Source organism: Melanerpes formicivorus, unplaced genomic scaffold (genome assembly GCF_026170545.1).
Source record: "Melanerpes formicivorus ecotype bairdi unplaced genomic scaffold, bMelFor1.0.p_v2 SCAF_3, whole genome shotgun sequence".
NCBI lineage: Eukaryota > Metazoa > Chordata > Aves > Piciformes > Picidae > Melanerpes > Melanerpes formicivorus.
This window is the reverse complement of record NW_027142355.1, coordinates 25,160,892-25,174,994: the sequence shown is the minus strand read 5'-3', so window position 1 is coordinate 25,174,994 and position 14,103 is coordinate 25,160,892. Positions and strand designations below refer to the sequence as shown.

Genomic DNA, 14,103 nt, shown 5'->3' with positions numbered 1-14,103 from the left:
CTCTTCTGATGTGTCAGGAAAGACAAAGCAGAGCCCTGGACCAGCTTGAAAACAGTTCATGGTGAATTTTTCCACCCTCCAACAGCACGATAAAGACATCCTTTGTCAGCAGCAGGGATGGTGACAGCTATCCAGGACAGGCAAATTTTCTTCCCTGTGTCAGCAGAGAGGGGCAAGTTAGAATCATAGAATCATTTTGGTTGGAAGAAACCTTTCAGATCATCAAGTCCAACAACCCAGCACTGCCAGGTTACCACTAAACCATATCTCTCAGCACCACATCTCTTCAGGTATGGTGACTTCACCTCTTCCCTAGGCAGCCTATTCCAGAGCTTGACAACCTTTTGTGAAAGCAAATGTTCCTAATGTTCAACCTAAACCTCCCCTGCCATAACTTGAGACTGTTCCCGCTTGACTTATCACTTGTTACATGTGAGAAGAGACCAACCCCCACCTTTTTCTAACCTTCTCTCAGGGAATTGTAGAGAGCTAGAAGGCCTCCCCTCAACCTTTTTCTCTCTGTTTCCCTCAGCTGCTTCTTGCAAGACTTGTTTTCCAAACCCTTCATTTTAAGTTGTTTAAGCTTCCAGCACCTGAAAGACTAGAAGGTGGAAAGGGACGAAAAAGAGACATGGGAGAAAAAGCTCATAAGCTAGTACCTCTGTTTTCGGTCTTTTTTTCGTTCGGTTTCACCCACTTCAGGTATTTCCAGGGCTGTCAGCAAGCGCGGTCGCTGCAGGTGGCGCTGCGATGTAGGTTTTTAGCTCGGCACAAGCCCGGAGCTGAAACAAGCAGCTCCGGCTTTTAGCAGCTTAAAGACCATATTGATTTAAGAAACATGTAAAATGGGAGGGAGAAGAAAACAACCCCCCACCCCCAGCTTCTTGCAAATCAGTTTTTTCTTTAATTCCCTTCCCCCCCCCCCCCCCGTTTTATTTATTGGGTCCTCTGTTTTGTCACCAGAGGCAACCGAGTGCTAAAGCAAGATGTACATCCTAGGATAAAAGTGGTAAATTCTGTTCTTTGGGTGTTGTTGGAAGTGATTCTTGGGTATAGCTGGGATAAAAAGGTAGAGAATAAAGGATATTGTCCCACTTGCCATCAGAGAAAAAGCATCAGAGATCTGTGGCTGTGGCATCAGTATCCAGAACTTCCTAAACAAATATCCAGGGGTGGGTTTCTACCACCTTTGGGGACCAAAAGGAGTCTTTTGGGGCAGTGAGAATGGAAAGCAAGCATAGTGTGTCTTTGGGGTGGAGAAAACATGGCTTTGTCTCTTCCTAGATGATGCTAATCGCAGCTTGGTGCTGTTAGGTAATGAGTCCTCAGGGGTGGGGTGGTGGAGGTGCCCAATGCCTCTCTGGAGGAACTCATGATTTCTGCTGTCACTGTGGCCAGAGGCAAAATATCCACTTGATGACAACAGGGTGAGCCTGAGTCTGCCTTGTCCTTAGGCCCTTTCACTGCAGCTATTCACAGGTCAGAGGAGGTCATTTGGGTTTTCCAGCCCTAACCCTTTTCCACCCCCACTGCCTAGTTCATGAAAAGGCCTATAAATAAAGTCTCATTTGTCACTCACTCCTTCATGAACCCAAACAGCACAGGGATATATTGACTCATGCCATTGTCTTAAGAAGCAGAAAGGATGCCTATTAATTTCTTCCTCCCCACCAGATAGCGGGAAGTAATCTCGGCACATCCAGATTATCCCTCTTTAGCAGAACAACCCTGATTGTAAATGCAAGACTGAGTTTCCCAGAGATTTTCATATGTTTTATTAAATGGAGCTGCAAGCCAGACTGGACATTAAATAATACAGTACTGCTCACAACAGCGGTGATCTTTAGAGGTTACTAACCTGCCATTGTATCTCTCAGATTCCTGTCTCGCTCTTCCGTTGTCATTTCACTGTGTTATTACTCTTCAGGCTTCACATAGTATTCATTTCTCTGAATGAAAACAAATGACTCCTCGCAAGAGGCAAGAGATAAAGAATAATAAATACATTTTATGCACCACCTTAAAAAAAAAAAGAAGAAGAAAAAGGGGAAAAAAGAGTTCTGAATCCACATCCATCCATCAGGCAGCTCAGGCAAAACACACACACAGAGGCACGTGCTGGGGAGATAAAACTTGTTTTAAGGAAAACATTATATTGTTTAAAAGTAAGTACCTCACAGGATGCAAACAGACAGCCCCTGCCCCCCATGGTTGGTTGGTCATTTTCTGGGGGGTGTTTTGGTTGGTGGGTGTTTGGGTTTTTGGGGTTTGGGGGATTTTGTGTGTGGCATAAGTTTAAGATCATTAAAAGTACAAGACTGGGATTAAGCTTGACTTTCTATGAATGGTAGAGGCTGTGGGGAGGAGGGAGGAGTCCTGCTGTGCTTGGTTGCTGTTATGGTGTACCTCCTGAGAGGCAAGCCCTGCTTCTGATCCTGGTGTGAGTGGTGGGACCCCCTTTACCAGCCACCTCCAACATCCTTGCTGGATGCCTTTATCTTGTATGGAGTAGAGGGGATGCTGCAGAATCCCTCCTAAGGTTCTGTCTGTCTATCTATCTACCTACCTTTTCCTTCCCTGCCCTGATGTGAGCATGGGCATTACCCCTGAAAGCAGAGGACACCTCCCCACTTGCTTCCTCTTCACAGTCCTTCTTCTACAGACCTCTTTGAGGTTCCCATCCTCGAGGTGTCAGGGCTCTCCCCTACCTACTGGGAGGCAGCCCTCTTGCTACATGCCTCCACCAATACTCTGAGAATGTCTCTCTCCTTCCCACCATCTGCTGCCTGCCATGCTTTCTTCTCTGGGAGAGCACAGATATTCTCTGTAGAGAGGAGTTCAGGTCTCTGCATGGTGGGCAATGAACTTGCAGATGGGATCTGCTCCATGGTGCAAGCTGGCCAACCAGGCCAGCAGCCATCCGAACACCAAACTCCAGCAGTAAGCACTAATAGCTCTAAAAAAATACTCTTGTTCCTGCAGCTGCCAGAAATTAAATGAAGACCTGGAGAGGCAGAGCAGCTTGCAGCTGCTCTCTAGGATTACTGCTCACCCAAGCTGAGAGATTGATCTTCCTCTGAGCCGCCCCACGCTCACTCTGATCAGTTCCCCTCCGCGTTTTGTCCTAGCCAGAGGAAAGTGACAGGACACACTCTGGAAAGGGGAGGCCGGGAAGAGCTTTTCTGGGGAGGTGATGGGGGGAGCCAACGAGATGCGTTTGATTCCTTGAGGGTTTGTTGCCTTTTTTTTGGGGGGTGGATGGTGGCGGGGTGTGGTGGTGGTGAAGGCAGCGACATTTCCCAATTAGCCCAATCAGGCTGGAGAGATCCTAGGTGTCAGTAGTGAGTAGGAAAGGGGAAGGCACCCGGAGGAGAGAAATCTAGTCAGCCGGAGTTGCAGCCGTGGGAGAGCCGCGGTGGCTGCGCTCGGAGCCCCGGGGAGCGCTCGGAGGCGGCGGCTCCGTTCCCGTTTCCATCGCTATCCCGTTTCCTATCCCCTTGCAAACTTTGAGACAGTGAAAAGTAGCTGGGGGGTCCCCCTCAAGAAATAACCTGCGTCCCTCAGCTTTCTTCCTTTTCCCAGAGGTGGGTGGGCTGGCGAAAGAAGGAGCAACTGGCCACTCTCTCTGAAAAAAAACAGCCCCACAAAAATAATTAAGAAAAAAAATGAAAGAGAATAATTAAAGGGATTTATATCGTAATTCTTATTTCTAAAATTATTATTATTATCCATCCCTGCGCCCACCTTGCCACCGCACTTCCACACCTCTCCGGCTTCCCCCCCCTGTTTTTTCCTTTTTTTTCCTTTTTTTTTTTTTGGGGGGGGGGGGTGGGGAGGCGGGGGAGAGGAGAAGGAGGAAGAGAAAGAAAAGGGGTGTGCGTGTGTCTCGCATTTGCAAAAGCCTGGGTGTCAAAGCCCCGCTCCGCAGCCACCATTGGAGAGGAGGAGGAGGGCTGGGGAGGAAGGGCTGGCGAGACAGCCGCAGTGCGAGCCCTCCCCGGCGGCCAGGCAGCGGCGCAGAGCCGGGAGCCGGGGAGCGGAGCCGGGCATGGCCCCATAGAGCATCCCCTGCCTGCATCCCTCCTGCCAGCTCGGCTGCCTGTGTTTCCCCCCCTTCCCCTCCCTTCCTTGCTGATTTAGAAGCGGGAGGGGGGGAAGGGCTAGGGGAGGGAGGGAGGGAGGGAAGGAAGGAAGGAGGGAGGGAGAAAAGGGGTGATTTGGGGGGGGGGGGGGGGGAATGAAAACTGGAGCTGCGTTTCTTCCCCCCCACTCTTTCCTTCTTCCCCCCTCCCTTCCCCCCCCCCCCCCATCCCCAGCGCTCTGGGCGAGCCAGACACGGTTTGCCCAGTGCAGAGAGAAGAGGGGCTCCGTGTTCCGCCTCCGTGGAGTATTTGGGATTGGAGAGAGAGACACACACACACGCACACACACACACAGAGACCATCTGCAGTGTCAATGCGGCGCCTGCTCTGAAGACTGAAGTGGGGGGAAAGGAGAGAAGAAAAAAATTATATTATTTATATATATATTTATCTGCCGAAACCCACCCAAAAGCAAGCAAGGAACCATCCCAGGTAAGGAGCCACCCCCCACTCCATCCTGCCCCGCCCGGGCAGAGGGAGGATGCCCCAGACGATGCGCCGGGAGGGTCGGTGAGCATGCAGCGGTACCTGCCCTACACACCTGGCAGAAGCCGATGGAAGAGAAGGGGAGCTGGGAAACGTTTACCCCGTCTCTTCTCTGAGCCCCAGGGTCGTGTGGAGAGAGTCATGGAACGGGCTGAGCCGAGGGTGGCCGGGCACGGCCCCTCCGCCCCTCCCGGGCCGGCTGGGGAGAGTGTTGTGGGGGGATTCTCAGCGGGGACCCCCGGTATTCCCACCTCCTCCACATCTCCAGCGTGAAAGGGATGCGGTTCCCGGTGTGTGTCCCTCGCTCCCCGGGTGCCCGGTTGCCTTTTCCCGCATGCACAAGGCTCAACTTTTCTCCCCGGAGGTAGCCGCTCCAGCGTCGCAGCCCGTCCCCAGTCACCCCCAGCCATCCCCGGCTGCGGATTTTCCTCCCCTCCGGGAGTATTTTAACTCCCTCGACGCTCCAAACCCTTCCCCGGGCGAAGGACTGGAGGTATTTGCAAACTTTTCTTTCCCGATGAGGTTGCAGCTGGACGGGGCTAGGCGCAGAGCTGTTTTCCCGGGGACGATCAGCATCCCTGGGGTGACTGTGAATGGGAACAAGGGCCACCCCCTGCGGGGAACACCTAGGAGGGAAGGCGTGGACCTCGTTGTCTTTTCCCGTTTTGCAAGGTGCCGGAGAGTTTGAGTGCCCAAAATCCCGGCTGCGGAGTCAGCGCTGACAAACCTCCCTTCCTCTCTCCGTGCATGTGTGTGCTGCAACCGAAACCTGCCTATTGATGCTCTTCGTTTATCAGACATATGCCCTTAAATTATGCAGACAGGGAGAAGTGATGGAACCACCAAGCCACACATGGTTTTGGTGGAAATACGATACTCCGGCAGCAGATGAGTTCCTCCCAGATAAACAAACCCACTTGCTCAGCCCCAGCAGGGCTAAGTGCTGTTTAGGTTTGTAGTGGTTGCATGTGGCTGCTCCATACCCAGCCCAGAGGAAAACCTCCTCCTGGGGCCCCATCTGCTCCCGGTATACTTGGAAAAGGATGGGCATAGGACCTGCAGAACTCGCCTTCCTGGAAAGGACCAGGTGGGAAGCGTGTGGCCGCCTTCCTCTCCCGTAAAAACTTCCACCCCGCGTCTGCTCTGCCTTGCTTCCCAGCCTTGCTGCTCTGCCAAAGAGGTTGCCACAAGCGCACCTGATTTTTCATGGCTTCCCTCTGTCACTTGGATGCGAAGCCTGGGTGGGTGAGATTTTGGGAGAAGCTAAGGGGGTCTGAAGCTTTCCAGGAAGCGGGGGTGAGCAGAGAGGGGAGGTTTGGACCAGTGCTATTGCGGGGATGCTCTTGTTCCAGGGGAACAATAACGGTGTCAGGGGATTTTTACAGTCAATGCCACTGCTCACAGCCTTCTTAAGGACTTGTCGTGAACATGCACCAGCCCTACACAAATGTTTTGGAAGGCATAAAGCGTAGGAACTTACTCTCTTTATCTGTCCTCTGCTTCAACCGGGTCTTGTTTATAGACGCCTGTTAAATCTGCAAGCGGGTGGGACCAGCGGAGCACGGGGCTGCTTTGCCTTTGCTGTCTCTGTGATTTTAATTACAACGTGTGCCTCCCAGTGTGAGATTAGGTGCTTTCTCCCCGATGGCTAAGACACTGTCTTCAGGTCTCGGGGATGTGAGCAGCGTTTTGTTTGTGCTTTTATTGCCCGGGGAAGTGTGTGTTTGTTTGTTTGTGTGCGGGACCCTTCACTAGAGCTGGGATTCAAGCAGTGCAACAGATGTGTGTCTGCATTTCGTGTGCAGCCAGGTTTAAACATGCAGCCCCAGCCCCTTCATGAAAGGCTGGGATTTTCTCCCCTCCTCTGCCTAGACCCATCCTCCACGGGGGTGTCTCCTTCTCAGAAGGACCAGTCCAAGGCTTTTCCTTTCTGTCCCATCTTACATGCGTGGCACTAGGCTATTTCAATAAGACACAAAATAAATGACAGCAACATGATCTAAGTGTTGTTTATGTCCAAGACGGGTGTTTTAAAATACAGGCTGATGATCAGTCACAGTGCTGTTGGGAAGCTTTTCCTTGATGGTGGTAACTGCCTTGTAGGCGCTGAAGGCTCGTGTTAAATCTGTTCAGTGTGCAAGCCAGCACCCCGCTAGTGGAGGGATGTGTGCTATTGCAAACCCTAGAAGAGGTGCTGAACTCCACAGGGAAAGGGAATAGTCGAGCCTTTCCTCATGCGTTCATCTGCTAGCATCCTTCTCTGTACCTGTGGTGAGCCTGGTGCAAGACAGGCTAGAGATGTGGCAAAGCAAAGGGCTCAGCACAGGCACGAGAGTGGCTGAGATCTGCCGCTGGGAAGGCAGGAACCCTCTTTGATCCTGGGGGGCAGTGGGTTGCTGGAACTGATTTTATGTTGACTCCTGTTTTTGCAGAGTGAGGTGGGGAGGAGAGATGCTGAAGTCCCTTTTGTGTGGCATCTTTTTCCTTTCACTGAATTTCTTTGTCTCTCCCAATTTCCTCGATGTTGCATGGTTGCAATAAAACTGATCTCCTTCCAGAGTGACGGGGTTTGATTTGCGCGCTCTTGTGCTCCATGCTGAAAAGCCTTACGAGCGCCTACGATACTCAGGTGTGCTCAGGGTTAACAGCATGTAAGAATTCATTTGTGGTTTAGAAGGGAACTCTGAGAAGCTGAGAATGATGCTGGCATGTGGTAGGATCTGAGCTTTGCATTGAGTTCTTACATAGGAAGGGTGTTAGAGGTATGGCTTTTGGGTTTTGAAGTTAGCAGTGCCGGAGTTTGTGGCTTGGTATTGCCTACAGGTGTTTTCCAGCAAAATGGCATGTTGCCCTGGGAATCACTGGGCTCTTCTTGATTTATTATTCACCATACTCCCCTAAAGGGAGGTCTCACATAGCTAAGGCTGAAATCTGCTGTCATCTCTTTGCACCCCTTTGGGGTCCATGAATCCCTCTCCTCAAGTAGAAATGCATTTTGGATTACGACTGTTTCCCACAGTCAAGCCCGATACTCAAATAAAAAGCCCTTTCTGGTCCTCACTAGTGTGACAAAAGGCTTCAGAGGGCTCTTTCTCGCTCCTTCCTTCTTGCTTGCAAGATGTGGTTAATGGACTCAAACCACTCCAGGCGCCTAAGGCAATGAGACTTCCCGTCTGTGCAGAGAGTCTGGGCAACCCCCTGACTTACTGCAGGGTATCAATGATAAGCATGTTTCCCTGCATGACTGTCTTCAGGTGAAAAGCATTTTATATCCCTTGGGTTTGAGCTCTTAAGGTGCCTGCAGCAGAAAAATACAGAAATAACGGAGTTCCCCAGTTGTTTTTCACTCAGACTCTGAAGTATTCCAGACCAGTGAGAAAATACTATCGTTCCCTTTGTACAGCTTGGGAAACTGAGGCATGGAAAGGCAAAAGGCTCAGTCCACATTTATTGATGGGAGTCTTCACTCCCAGGAAATCCATGCTGAACACCAGGTGGTACTTGGAGATGAGAGCTGTGAGTGGTCCTCTCCTTTGAGCCTGTGCTTCAACAGCCAAGAGCAGTCTTCAGCCAGAATAGGACACTTCCAAGATTATTTTTTTTTCCCCCAGTGAAAATGACAAATGAATGCTCTTGAATGAAAAAAATAAATGTCATCTTGGGTCAGTACATTGACCAGAGGGCAGATGGGCTCTCATAAGCCTTGGTTCTTGTATCATTCAAATTGAGTACAAAATGCTTTTAGTCACTTTTGGGAATGGAGAGTTCACTGCAAAAATGAGATGTGTTGTGATACCAAGAGTCTGCATGGTCATTTTTGGGAGCTGCCATTCCTATTTATTTATTTATAACTCATCCTACTGGAACTCTTCGTTCTTCTTTGTTCTTTGTTGGTGCATGTGCTCTAAGTTTGCTTTGTCCTTGTTTAGTTGCATCCCATAAGGTGCTGAGCAGCTACCCAGGTAAGAGCTGCCAAGTCTGTGTCCTGTATTCCCTACAATGGCTGCCAGTGTGGTGTGGCTTATGTCCTGTAACCCTTCCCCATGGAAAACCAAATCACTCTGTGAACCCTTACAGATGCTCTGAAGGTTTTGAGTGGGCAGCTTTGGGTTTTGAAACCCAGAGGTCATTTAATTTTAGATACTGCTAGTCTGTACAACTCAGTGCTCAAACTAACATGAGCCTTCCTGGGGACACAAGCTCTTAAAAATATGTTTCCTGGGGCCTTGGGGGAAGCCAAATCTTTGCTGAAGTATAATGACCCCAACTGCTTCCATTTCAATAACTAATGTTTGGAGAAGATACCAAGTTATCAGAGCAGGAAGAGAGCCTGAAGCTCAGAGCAGGAGCAGTGATTGATTCTAACTTCCATCCCCACTAAGCTGTCTACCGGCAGGTGGCTTTGGCATTACTGGGGGGGGTGAGGGGTAGGGAGAGGTTTTCACTAGAAAGGGAGAGGTTGTTTTCATACTCTGTGACTTGCTTTCACTCCAGGTTTTGCTGCCAAGAATACTCCAGTATTTTTTAGAAACTGCATGGTGTGAAACAGACACCCAGACCCAAAAGTTGAGAGGCTGAGATTCGCAGAATCACAGAATGATGCGTGTTCAAAGGGACCTCTGGAGATCATCTAGTCCAATCTGTCAGCTAAAGCAGGGTCAATCAGAGCAGGCTGCTCAGCATTGTGTTCAGATGGGTTTGGAATCTCTCCAGAGAAGGAGACTCCACCACCTGTCTGGGCAGACTGATCCAGTGCTCTACCACCCTCAAAGTAAAGATATTCCTCCTCATGTTTAGATGGAACTTCCCATGTGCAAGTTTGTGCCCATTCACAGGCTTCTTTTGCACAGGAATTAACAAAAATGCTGCTAAACATGGATGGGTTTGCACTGGTGACCCAAAAGGGAGACCTTGTCTTGCTATTTCTTGTGGCTTTCATTTCATGCCTCATCTCTGAGTTTCTTTCCACTTCTATTACCCATACACAAATGTACTGCTGGGGCAATAAATTTTCAGGAGCTGGCTGGCACTTGAATTTGCCTTGTCCTTCTGACAGGACAAATGTGTGGATCTAATGCAGATAATATGGGATAGGTTTTCCATTATGGGCGTTTGCATGATATATACTCACACACTTCCCCCTCCTGTGAGCTTGTGTAAGGGCTGCTGGAATAAATCTTGATGCTGGGTGAACCCTCGTAGCCAACATTGCACCAAAGGCGTGTAAATGTTTGCGAAATGAGCCACCTCAACCCACTTGTTATTCCTACTTGAGCATAAAACACTACTTGAGGGAGGAAAAGTCAAGGTGGCAGAAGGTTTTTTAATCATATTATTGTTCTCCCTGTGACAAGTAGAACCAAAGAAGTGATTGTCTCCTTGTGCTCAGCACTGATGTGGCCACATTATGAGTACTGGGTTCAGTATTGGGGTCCTCCCTAGAATGGCTCTGAGCCTCCTGATCTAGCTGAAGATGCTCCTGCTTACTGCAGTGAGAGTGGACTAGAGGACCTTTAATGGTCCCTTCCAGCATAAACCATTCTATGATTCTATGAAAACCATTGAGGTGCTGGAGCATGTTGAGAGAAGGGCAATGAAGCTGATGAAGAGTCTAGTCTTGTGAGGAGCAGCTGAGGGAACTGGGGTCGTTTAGTCTGGAGAAAAGGATGCTGAGGGGAGACTTTACCACTCTCTTCAACTCCCTGAAAGGAGGTTGTAGCAAGGTGGAGGTTGGTCCTAGTTTAAAGCTGAGCCAGGGGAGGTTTAGGTTGGACATTAGAGGAAACTTCCTCTCTGAAAGGGTTATCAAGCACTGAAACAGGCTTACCAGGGAGGTAGTTGAATTCTCATCCCTGGAGGTGTTTAAAAGATGCAGAGATGTGGTATTGTGGTTTAGTACCAGACTGGGTAGATAATGGTTGGACTTGATGATCTAAAAGGTCTTTTCCAACCAAAACAATTCTATGGTTCCATGAAACTGAAGTGATGCTGGGTTTGGAGACCTTCAAAACCAGACATCCATGGTTAATAATTATACACTCTTTGTTTCTTGTGATGTGAAGAACATGCACTTGCCACCAGCAGCCTCATGATGCTCATTGCTGAAGGGCCTTGGTGGTGAGCGTCTTGGCATTAAACTGGTTGGTTACTTGAGTTTAGAGTTCTAGGAACTGGAGTGACAAATTAGCAGTAAATCAAAGCCTGGATGGCTTCGTACTCAGCTGCAGCAAGATTTAAATGAAAAATATCTTGCCGAGATGAAGTGCTCATAAGTCAAGCTCTGGTGTTGTGTCAGTCTGGGCTTCAGCAGCGAGAGCTCAGCCCCTTTGAAACAGAAACCACGAGGAGTCCACATATTGATCCCCAGCTGAACTGGGAAATTGCCACTTCATTTCTTCTGTTAAATGTTCTTTTATTTTCTTTCCTTTTTGCCTTTCTTGCCCACCCTGAAGGGAAGATCTCTTGCTGGGAAGTTGGGCAAAGGCTTGCTGACTTGCCGCACATGTGTGGGGCTGTGACTTGGTTAGAGCATATTTGGTTGTGATAAAGGGATTTATTTGTTGGTGTTTTTGTTCTCTTTTTTTGTGTGTGAGAGAGACAGGGGATTTGTCCATAAGGTAGTGCTGGAAAGAAAACTCATTTAGAGACTGAGGAAGTGTATCCTGTTACAGTTGCCTATTGATAGAATAGCAAGTGCTCAGTGTGCAACACAGCTTTATTTTACTTTAGGGAAACATGTTCTGGGCCGCCAAAAGAAGACCTTGATTTGCCAGATAGCTGCCCTGATCAAGTCCCTTGGCTTCTTCTTTCCCCATCTATCAAACAGAGATGGACCTGTAGGAGGGCCTGCCCTTTTAGCCATCACCTAATAGTAAGTTTTTACAAATGACTCACAGAATCACAGAATAGTAGGGGTTAGAAGGGACTTCTGGGGATCACCAAGTCCAACCCCCTTACATGAGGAAGTTCACCTAAGGCCAGTTGCATAGGATGGTGTCCAGGCAGGTTTTGAATGACTCAAGAGAAAGAGATTCCACCAACTTTCTGGACAGCATGTTCCAGTGCTCTGCCACCCTCAAAGTAAAGAAGTTCCACTTTATGCTTGGATGGAATTTCCTATGCTCAAGTTTGTACCTGACTCACTATTTGTAAGTGAGATGATAAAACCAAGGAGGTCTTGGTTGGGAAGTCCCTCACCAGCCTGAGAAAGAGCATCATGTATGGAGCTAATACTAACTAATTGCCACTGTCCCATCCCTGGCAAGTTCACCTTCTGCTGGCTGGGAAGGGACTTTCAAAGGTGATGAGGGACAGGAGGCTGTTCTGCATTGGAAGAAAGGGTTTGGTGAGCTGGGAATGGCACCACACCAGTTATGGAGCTACTTCAAGGCCGGAATTTTTATTTAATAGACATTTTAGAGCAGAACCCCCACCCTAACTCCACACCAAAATTAGGATGGATGCCTGCTTGACTTGCTAGCTTAAAAAGTGAGTTTCTGGGCTGTTTGTGGAAACTCCTTTTATTTGTCAGGGTTGTGGTGCAAAGTACTGGTTCTCGCTAAAAGCAGAGCAACACATGGAGCTTTGCAAGCTGGTGCCCTAAGATGTGTATGTGGTTGGAGGTTGTGTTGTGAATTTGCACAGCTAACTTTGGGCATTTCCTCTTTTTGGTTGTGTTTTGTCCTTTGCACTCTCTGCTTCATGCTGTCCTCTTGGCTGGTTGGGAGGGTTTTCCCCAGCCACTATCCCCTTTCCTTCCAGCTGTTCTGGAACCCTCAGGACTCATTTGAAGAGTTGCAATGACCTCAGTGCCTGGTGCTTTTGGGGCTGCACAACCCCATCACCCCTTGGACCCCAGGATCCACTTCTTCAGAGCATCCAGCCCCATCCCAGTGAGCTACCCTGGGGAAAGCAGGGAACTTCTGGGGAGATAACTTTGCCACTGCTGAAGTCACCTCCAGGAGGGCAATTGGTTCCTCACCCTGAAGACGGCAGGATGAGCTCTGAGTTTTCCTCCTGTGCTTAGCTGCTATGGTGATGAGTTGCTATAGAAACACATAGTTAGCATTATTATTTATTATTGAAAGGTGCTTCTTTTCATGTCTTAAACCACAGGGTCGTGCCAAAAAGAGCCCAATTCTGGGTGTGGGCTACTGCCCACCCTGTGCACCCAGACTGATGGGTTACACTTCCCAGCAATCTGGGCTTTAGCCAGGCTAGAGGCAAGCAACCATGCTGTGCTGGCCCAGCAGGCTGATCTGGTTAAACAAATCCCCCCAGTATGTTCCCATCCCAGGTTCCTTCTTTCGTCAGCTCCATCCTTTGGAGGGGGATTTGAGTGAAGCGTTTCATTATAATGAGCTTAGTTATTTCCAAACTGGTAATCGCATGTCACCATTTGGTGCAAAGGGGTTGCATTAAGTTCTGTAATAATATGTCTATTCATCCATCACAAATACTATATTCACAGGACCTTGTAGTGATTGCCTGGTAAATACCTTCTCTTATCTCTGCATGCTCTGCTCCTTGTTGTTTGCTGAAGTCCATCCCCCTCCCCCTCTTGCAAACCCATCTCTATGCACTGGGAGGCAGGGAAGCTCCTCCAGTACTCCCATCCTGGGCTACTGCTCTGCTTGAGCCCCCCGTGGAGTTGGGCACCTGGCCAGGATGGGTAGGGGAGGTCCCTCCAGGGATGTTTACAGCCTGCAAGATGCCAAGCAGAGCAAGAGGTATCACTCTGCCTGCCCCAAACAATCACTTTCTAGCTGCTGTAGTTAGTAGAAAGCCTGTTCTAAAAGCTCCTCTTACCCCTCAGCAATGCATTTGGGGGATCTGAATAGGTATCTTACATAGACAAAGTGCTGAACAATGTTCTGTCTGAAAGTTGTACCAGGGGATCCTGCAAAGAGCCCATTTAAATATCCATTGGGTTTGGGAATGCACAGCTGGAAGGTACAGCAGGGATGCAAAGCCAGATGCCTGGGTCCCCTGCCAAAAGCCAGCGGGTTCCTGGCTTCCCCTCGAAGCTGGCAGCACAGCAGAGGTGGCTCTGCAAGGAAACCTCCCTCCACTCTGCTGTCCTTCACAGCCTGCCAGCCCTGAGGACGCTGCAGCTGCTGCAGAGGGGTGGCTTAGTGAGGCCAGGAGGTGAATGTTTGGAAGGAGGGAGGGATGTCTGGAGGCAATGGGAGGAATGGTGCTGCTTTATGGGGCTGCTATCCTTCTCTGGCTGTTGCAAGTGTAATGTAGGGTGGAGGTGGGGGGCTTGGCATCTCTTGCAGCAGGGTTTAGCTGTTCATTTTTTCCTTCTCCCCTTCAGAGCTCTAAAGGATTCCCTGGAAAATGCCTTATAGAGAAAAAAACCAACAAAACAAAACAAAAAATCACCCACAGAATAATAACTCAGAGGTGAAGTTTCAGTGCTGGTTGCTTGTAGGGGGATGTCTCGCCCCCTCCTTGCATGCCCTGCAGAATT

The 14,103-nt window shown here is 49.3% G+C and overlaps 1 protein-coding gene across 3 annotated transcripts in view; it reads left to right on the top strand.

Moving 5' to 3' along the window:
• Positions 1-4,318: 4,318 nt before the first annotated feature.
• Positions 4,319-14,103, top strand: part of PLXNA4 (plexin A4) — a 553,704-nt gene continuing 543,919 nt past the window's right edge. For 2 of the 3 annotated variants that reach the window (XM_068169025.1, XM_068169048.1), the window contains exon 1: positions 4,319-4,574. The gene's annotated coding sequence lies outside the window, so the exon portion shown is untranslated. Of the gene's footprint in view, positions 4,575-5,628; positions 5,716-14,103 lie in introns of those variants that run through there. The other variant, XM_068169035.1, reaches the window with a different exon arrangement.